This window comes from Cryptomeria japonica, unplaced genomic scaffold, assembly GCF_030272615.1.
Source record: "Cryptomeria japonica unplaced genomic scaffold, Sugi_1.0 HiC_scaffold_307, whole genome shotgun sequence".
Lineage (NCBI taxonomy): Eukaryota > Viridiplantae > Streptophyta > Pinopsida > Cupressales > Cupressaceae > Cryptomeria > Cryptomeria japonica.
The window spans coordinates 9,423-17,500 of NW_026729129.1; the positions used below are offsets into that span (position 1 = coordinate 9,423).

General features: G+C 63.1%; 2 non-coding genes across 2 annotated transcripts; both read left to right on the forward strand.

Moving 5' to 3' along the window:
- Window positions 1–1,304: 1,304 nt before the first annotated feature.
- LOC131870215 (5S ribosomal RNA) lies at window positions 1,305–1,424 on the forward strand. Its single transcript, XR_009368541.1, has one exon. It is a non-coding gene; the product is annotated as a 5S ribosomal RNA (ribosomal RNA).
- A 5,924-nt stretch (window positions 1,425–7,348) lies between these two features.
- On the forward strand, window positions 7,349–7,467 carry LOC131870222 (5S ribosomal RNA). Its single transcript, XR_009368547.1, has one exon. It is a non-coding gene; the product is annotated as a 5S ribosomal RNA (ribosomal RNA).
- The last annotated feature ends 611 nt before the right edge of the window (window positions 7,468–8,078 follow it).

Here is an 8,078-nt window from a genome sequence, read left to right on the forward strand (position 1 = left end):
CCCTGGTGTGCAGCCCAGGGCAAGTTGTGCGCACCAAGGCACCCACCCTGGCCAAGGTGGGTCACGGGGTGGGTCCTAGGGTGGGTAACGGGGTGGGTACTAAGGTGCGTGCCAAGGTGGGTCATGGGGGTGGGTGCCAAGGTGGGCACCAGGGTGGGTGTGCACCAACCCTAGCCAGGGTAGGTCACGGGGTGGTTGTCGGGGTGGGCGTCAAGGAGCCAAGGTGGGTGGCAAGTAGCCAAGTTGCGTGCCAAGGTGGGTGTCGGGGTGGGTGCCAAGGATCCAAGGTGGGTGCCAAGGAACCAAGGTGGGTGTCTGGGTGGGTGCCGAGGGTGGGAGCCAGGGTGGGTCCCAAGGTGAGTGCAAAGGTGGGTGCCAGGGTCAAGGTGAGTGCCAATGTGGGTTCCAAGGTGCCAGGGTCAGGGTGAGTGCCAATGTGGGTTCAAAGGTGCTAAGTTGGGTGCGAGGTTGGGTGCGAGGGTGGGTGGGTGCCAAGGTGTGCTAGGTGGAAGCCCGGGTGGGTCGGCATCCCATGGGTGTCGAGTTGGGTGCCTGATGGGTGCTTCTTGTCAAGTTTTAGTCGTCGGGACTCATTTCGAGCCTTAGAGGTCGTTTCTTGTCCGGTTGCCCTGTCTTCGACCTGGGGAACCCAATTTTGGTCCTCGGGTCCCATTTTTTTTTGTCTCGCATCCCACTTTTGGCCTGTGGCCTTTTCGGGGGTCGATTCTCGTTTTGGGCATCAGAGCATGTTTCTTCTCCTAAAACCCAATATTTGTTTATTAAGTTCTCGGAACACATTTTTGTTCTCGTGGACCCATCATGGGTCTTGGAACGCATTTGTGGTCCTTGGGTCCCATTTTGCATCCCGAAACTTGTGTTTTGGTGCCTTGATCCCTATTTTGGGTGCCCACCTTGCACCAAGTGCGCACCCGGGGCAAACCGAGCGCCTTGGTGCACCGGGGCAAGATCGAGCGTGCACCCGAGGCGCCCCGAACATGCACCAAGGTGCACTCGGCCCACATGTGGAGCGCAGGTCGTTGCGCCCGAGGTGGTGTGTGTGGGCACCGCGTTGCAGACGGGACACTGCACGCACACGACGCCCCGTCCAGGTGCACGCACGTAGGCCGGGCCGGGTGCACACCCGAGCGCCCTAGCAAGGTGCGCGCACCCGGGCAGGGCTCACACTTGGCGAACGGGGCGCACTTCGCGAGGGAGGGTGTGCACCTCGACGGGGGGTGGGTGGCCGGGGTGGATTCGCACGTGGGTCGCGGTTTGCTAAGTACACACTGCGACAAGCTCATAACGGGTGCGATCATACCAGCGTTAGTGCACCGGATCCCATCAGAACTCCGCAGTTAAGCGCGCTTGGGCCGGAGTAGTACTGGGATGGGTGACCTCCCGGGAAGTCCCGGTGGTTGCACCCTTTCTTAGTTTTTCGCCGGGCGTCGCAATGCTATTTGAATAAACCTTTTGCCCGTTTGCGTTCTCGTCGGGGGCCGGGCCGGGCCGGGGTGCGCTGCCCGCACTACCGCGCGCGCGGGGGCGACACCAGGAGCGCGCACCCGAGGCGCCCCGAGCACACAGGCCACGGTGCAACCCGGGCGTTTGTGCGCGCACCCCGGTGCGCCCGAGGTGCTGCGCGCGCACCCAGGTGAAATCGGTTGTGCACCTCGGCCAGTGCGCGCTCGGTCGAGTCGCGCACGTTGGCCAAGGTGCACGGTTGATGTTTCTTACTCTAAGGTTCCGCACCAGACGCCCGGGACAGGTGAGCGAAGCTGGGCGGGGGCCGGCGTGCGGCGGCCGGGGCAGGTGCACGCAGCTGGAGAGAGCTTTGGAGCACACCAGAGGTGCGCACCTTGGAGCACACTTCGGAGCGCACCAATGATGCGCTCCATTCAAAAGTTTCCTGAAAAGGCAAAAAAAGTTGAGATTATAGAATTTCCCACTTGAGAGATTGTAAAAAAAAAAAATTTAAAATGAAGGAAACGCGGGTGCCAAGGTGTGCGCGCCCGGGTGCGCAGCCCAGCCAAGGTGTGCGCACCAAGGCGCCCACCCTGGCGAAGGTGCACGCAAGGTGCGCACCCGAGGCAAACCGGACAATTAACCCAACTTTCGACTTCGCGCGCACCTGCGCACCTTGGAGCGCACTTCGGAGCGCTCCTTGGTGCGCACCAATCTTGGGCACCTCGGAGTGCACCATGGCGCCCACCAAGGTGCGCACCCGGGGCAAACCGAGCTCCGACTTCGTGCGCACCTTGGAGCGCACGAAAGGTGCGCACCATGGCGCCCACCAAGGTGCGCAGCCCAGCCAAGGCGTGCGCATCAAGGTGCGCACCCTGGCGAAGGTGCGCACCCGGGGCAAACCGAGCTCCGACTTCGTGCGCACCTTGGAGCGCACAAAGGGTGCGCAACCCAGCCAAGGTGTGCGCACCCCGGGCAAACCGAGCTCCGAATCGTGCGCACCTTGGAGCACACTTCGGAGCCCTCCTTGGTGCGCACCGATGTTGCGCACCTCGGAGCGCACCCGGGGAAAACAATGCAATTAACCCGACTTTCGACTTCGTGGGCACCTCGGAGCGCTCTCGGGTTCGCACCTCGGAGCACACCGAGGTGCGCACCTTTGATGCGCTGCCTTCACCAATTTCCAGAAAAGGCAAGAAAACATTGAGAAGGTGTGCGCACCGAGGTGCCCACCCTGGCGAAGGTGCACGCGAGGTGCGCACCCGGGGCAAACCGGGCTCCGACTTCGTGCACGCCATGCTGCGCACCTTGGAGGGCCATGGTGCGCACCTTGGAGCACACTTCGGAGCGCTCAATGGTGCCCAACCCAGCCAAGGTGCCCACCGCGGCGAAGGTGCACGCGAGGTGCGCACCCGGGGCAAACCGGGCTCCGACTTCGTGCACGCCGCACCTTGGAGCACACTTCGGAGCGCTCCTTGGTGCGCACCAGGGCGCGCAACCCAGCCGAGGTGCCCACCCCGGCGAAGGTGCACGCGGGGTGCGCACCCGGGGCAAACCGGGCTCCGACTTCGTGCACGCCATGGTGCCCACCGCGGCGAAGGTGCACGCGAGGTGCGCACCCGGGGCAAACCGGGCTCCGACTTCGTGCACGCCGCACCTTGGAGCACACTTCGGAGCGCTCCTTGGTGCGCACCAGGGCGCGCAACCCAGCCGAGGTGCCCACCCCGGCGAAGGTGCACGCGAGGTGCGCACCCGGGGCAAACCGGGCTCCGACTTCGTGCACGCCATGGTGCCCACCGCGGCGAAGGTGCACGCGAGGTGCGCACCCGGGGCAAACCGGGCTCCGACTTCGTGCACGCCGCACCTTGGAGCACACTTCGGAGCGCTCCTTGGTGCGCACCATGGTGCCCACCAGGGCGCGCAACCCCGCCGAAGGTGCACGCGAGGTGCGCACCCGGGGCAAACCGGGCTCCGACTTCGTGCACGCCGCACCTTGGAGCACACTTCGGAGCGCTCCTTGGTGCGCACCAGGGCGCGCAACCCCGCCGAAGGTGCACGCGAGGTGCGCACCCGGGGCAAACCGGGCTCCGACTTCGTGCACGCCATGGTGCGCACCAGGGTGCCCACCGCGGCGAAGGTGCGCACCCGGGGCAAACCGGGCTCCGACTTCGTGCACGCCGCACCTTGGAGCACACTTCGGAGCGCTCCTTGGTGCGCACCAGGGCGCGCAACCCAGCCGAGGTGCCCACCCCGGCGAAGGTGCACGCGAGGTGCGCACCCGGGGCAAACCGGGCTCCGACTTCGTGCACGCCATGGTGCCCACCGCGGCGAAGGTGCGCACCCGGGGCAAACCGGGCTAGGACTTCGTGCACGCCGCACCTTGGAGCACACTTTGGAGCGCTCCTTGGTGCGCACCATGGTGCCCACCAGGCCGCGCAACCCAGCCAAGGTGTGCGCACCAAGGTGCACGCGAGGTGCGCACCCGGGGCAAACCGGGGTCCGGCTTCGTGCACGCCGCACCTTGGAGCACACATCGGGGCGCTCCCGGGTTCGCACCGGCGTTGCGCACCGTGGTGGGCACCTCGGAGCGCACCGTGGTGGGCACCTCGGAGCACACCAAGGTGGGCAGCGAGGTGCGCACCTTTGATGCGATGCCTTCACTAATTTCCATAAAAGGCAAAAAAAAACGAGATTTTAAAATTTCCGTTTTGAAAGATAGTGAGAAAAAGGGAATGCTGGTGCCATCTTGAGCCCGCCCTGGTGCGCAGCCCAGCCAAGGTGTGCGCACCAAGGTGCCCACCCTGGCGAAGGTGCGCGCCCGGGCAATTAACCCAACTTCCAACTTCGCGCGCGCCAGGGTGGGAGCGCACCCAACAACCGGGCCTGGGAAGAGCCAATGCGAGAAACCCCACCAAACGCTCTGACAAAAAAAGAGGGGGCGCTCCAGTAACCCCGCTTCGGAGCGCACCCTGGGCAAACCCAGCCAGGGTGCCCACCCCGGCCAAGGTGCAGGCGAGGTGCGCACCCGGGGCAAACCGGGCTCCGACAACGTGCACGCCGCACCTTGGAGCACACTTCGTAGCGCTCCCGGGTGCGCACCTCAGAGCACACCAAGGTGGGCAGCGAGGTGCGCACCTTTGATGCGCTGCCTTCACTAATTTCCAGAAAAGGCAAAAAAAAGAGGAGATTTTAAAATTTCCGTTTTGAAAGATAGTGAAAAAAACGGAACGCGGGTGCCATCTTGAGCCCGCCCTGGTGCACAGCCCAGGTAAGGTGCCCACCCTGGCAAAGGTGCGCACCCGGGCAATTAACCCTACTTCCGACTTCGTGCGCGCCAGGGTGGCAACCGGGCCTGGGAAGAGCCAATGCGAGAAACCCCACCAAACGCTCCGACAAAAAAAGAGGCGGCGCTCCAATAACCCCGCTTCGGAGCGCAGCCGGGGCAAACCCAGCCAAGGTGCCCACCCCGACGAAGGTGCACGCGAGGTGCGCACCCGGGGCAAACCGGGCTCCGACAACGTGCACGCAGCACCTTGGAGCACACTTCGAAGCACTCCCGGGTGCCCACCGGCGTTGCGCACCGTGGTGGGCAGCGAGGTGCGCACCTTTGATGCGCTGCCTTCACTAATTTCCAGAAAAGGCAAAAAAAAATGAGATTTTAAAATTTCCGTTTTGAAAGATAGTGAAAAAAACGGAACGCGGGTGCCATCTTGAGCCCGCCCTGGTGCGCAGCCCAGGCAAGGCATGCGCACCAAGGTGCCCACCCGCGGTGCACGCCCGGGGCAAACCGGGCTCCGACTTCGTGCAGGCCGCACCTTGGAGCACACTTCGGAGCGCTCCTTGGTGCGCACCATGGTGCCCACCAGGGCGCACCCGGGGCAAACCGGGCTCCGACTTCGTGCACGCCGCACCTTGGAGCACACATCGGAGCGCTCCCAGGTTCGCACCAGCGTTGCGCACCTTTGATGCGCTGCCTTCACTAATTTCCAGAAAAGGCAAAAAAAAACGATATTTTAAAATTTCCGTTCTGAAAGATAGTGAAAAAAACGGAACGCGGGTGCCATCTTGAGCCCTTCCTGGTGCGCAGCCCAGGCAAGTTGTGCGCACCAAGGTGCCCACCCTGGCGGAGGTGCGCGCCCGGGGCAAACCGGGCTCCGACTTCGTGCACTGCATGGTGCCCACCAAGGCGCGCAACCCAGCCAAGGTGCCCACCGCAGCGAAGGTGCACGCGAGGTGCGCACCCGAGGTGCACACCCGGGGCAAACCGAGCTCCGACTTCGTGCACGCCGCACCTTGGAGCACACTTCAGAGCGCTCCTTGGTGCGCACCAGGGCGCGCAACCCAGCCAAGGTGCTCACCCCGGCGAAGGTGCACGCGAGGTGCGCACCCGGGGCAAGCCGGGCTCGGACTTCGTGCACGCCGCACCTTGGAGCACACATCGGAGCGCTCCCGGGTTCGCACCAGCATTGCGCACCTTTGATGCGCTGCCTTCACTAATTTCCAGAAAAGGCAAAAAAAAAAAAAAAACGAGATTTTAAAATTTCCGTTTTGAAAGATAGTGAAAAAAACGGAACGCGGGTGCCATCTTGAGCCCGCCCTGGTGTGCAGCCCAGGCAAGTTGTGCGCACCAAGGCACCCACCCTGGCCAAGGTGGGTCACGGGGTGGGTCCTAGGGTGGGTAACGGGGTGGGTACTAAGGTGCGTGCCAAGGTGGGTCATGGGGTGGGTGCCAAGGTGGGCACCAGGGTGGGTGTGCACCAACCCTAGCCAGGGTAGGTCACGGGGTGGTTGTCGGGGTGGGCGTCAAGGAGCCAAGGTGGGTGGCAAGTAGCCAAGTTGCGTGCCAAGGTGGGTGTCGGGGTGGGTGCCAAGGATCCAAGGTGGGTGCCAAGGAACCAAGGTGGGTGTCTGGGTGGGTGCCGAGGTGGGAGCCAGGGTGGGTCCCAAGGTGAGTGCAAAGGTGGGTGCCAGGGTCAAGGTGAGTGCCAATGTGGGTTCCAAGGTGCCAGGGTCAGGGTGAGTGCCAATGTGGGTTCAAAGGTGCTAAGTTGGGTGCGAGGTTGGGTGCGAGGGTGGGTGGGTGCCAAGGTGTGCTAGGTGGAAGCCCGGGTGGGTCGGCATCCCATGGGTGTCGAGTTGGGTGCCTGATGGGTGCTTCTTGTCAAGTTTTAGTCGTCGGGACTCATTTCGAGCCTTAGAGGTCGTTTCTTGTCCGGTTGCCCTGTCTTCGACCTGGGAACCCAATTTTGGTCCTCGGGTCCCATTTTTTTTTGTCTCGCATCCCACTTTTGGCCTGTGGCCTTTTCGGGGTCGATTCTCGTTTTGGGCATCAGAGCATGTTTCTTCTCCTAAAACCCAATATTTGTTTATTAAGTCTCGGAACACATTTTTGTTCTCGTGGACCCATCATGGGTCTTGGAACGCATTTGTGGTCCTTGGGTCCCATTTTGCATCCCGAAACTTGTGTTTTGGTGCTTGATCCCTATTTTGGGTGCCCACCTTGCACCAAGTGCGCACCCGGGGCAAACCGAGCGCCTTGGTGCACCGGGGCAAGATCGAGCGTGCACCCGAGGCGCCCCGAACATGCACCAAGGTGCACTCGGCCCACATGTGAGCGCAGGTCGTTGCGCCCGAGGTGGTGTGTGGGCACCGCGTTGCAGACGGGACACTGCACGCACACGACGCCCCGTCCAGGTGCACGCACGTAGGCCGGGCCGGGTGCACACCCGACGCCCTAGCAAGGTGCGCGCACCCGGGCAGGGCTCACACTTGGCGAACGGGGCGCACTTCGCGAGGGAGGGTGTGCACCTCGACGGGGGTGGGTGGCCGGGGTGGATTCGCACGTGGGTCGCGGTTTGCTAAGTACACACTGCGACAAGCTCATAACGGGTGCGATCATACCAGCGTTAGTGCACCGGATCCCATCAGAACTCCGCAGTTAAGCGCGCTTGGGCCGGAGTAGTACTGGGATGGGTGACCTCCCGGGAAGTCCCGGTGTTGCACCCTTTTTTAGTTTTTCGCCGGGCGTCGCAATGCTATTTGAATAAACCTTTTGCCCGTTTGCGTTCTCGTCGGGGCCGGGCCGGGCCGGGGTGCGCTGCCCGCACTACCGCGCGCGCGGGGGCGACACCGAGCGCGCACCCGAGGCGCCCCGAGCACACAGGCCACGGTGCAACCCGGGCGTTGTGCGCGCACCCCGGTGCGCCCGAGGTGCTGCGCGCGCACCCAGGTGAAATCGGTGTGCACCTCGGCCAGTGCGCGCTCGGTCGAGTCGCGCACGTTGGCCAAGGTGCACGGTGATGTTTCTTACTCTAAGGTTCCGCACCAGACGCCCGGGACAGGTGAGCGAAGCTGGGCGGGGCCGGGTGCGCGGCCGGGGCAGGTGCACGCAGCTAGAGAGAGCTTTGGAGCACACCAGAGGTGCGCACCTTGGAGCACACTTCGGAGCGCACCAATGATGCGCTCCATTCAAAAGTTTCCTGAAAAGGCAAAAAAAGTTGAGATTATAGAATTTCCCACTTGAGAGATTGTAAAAAAAAAAAATTTAAAATGAAGGAAACGCGGGTGCCAAGGTGTGCGCGCCCGGGTGCGCAGCCCAGCCAAGGTGTGCGCACCAA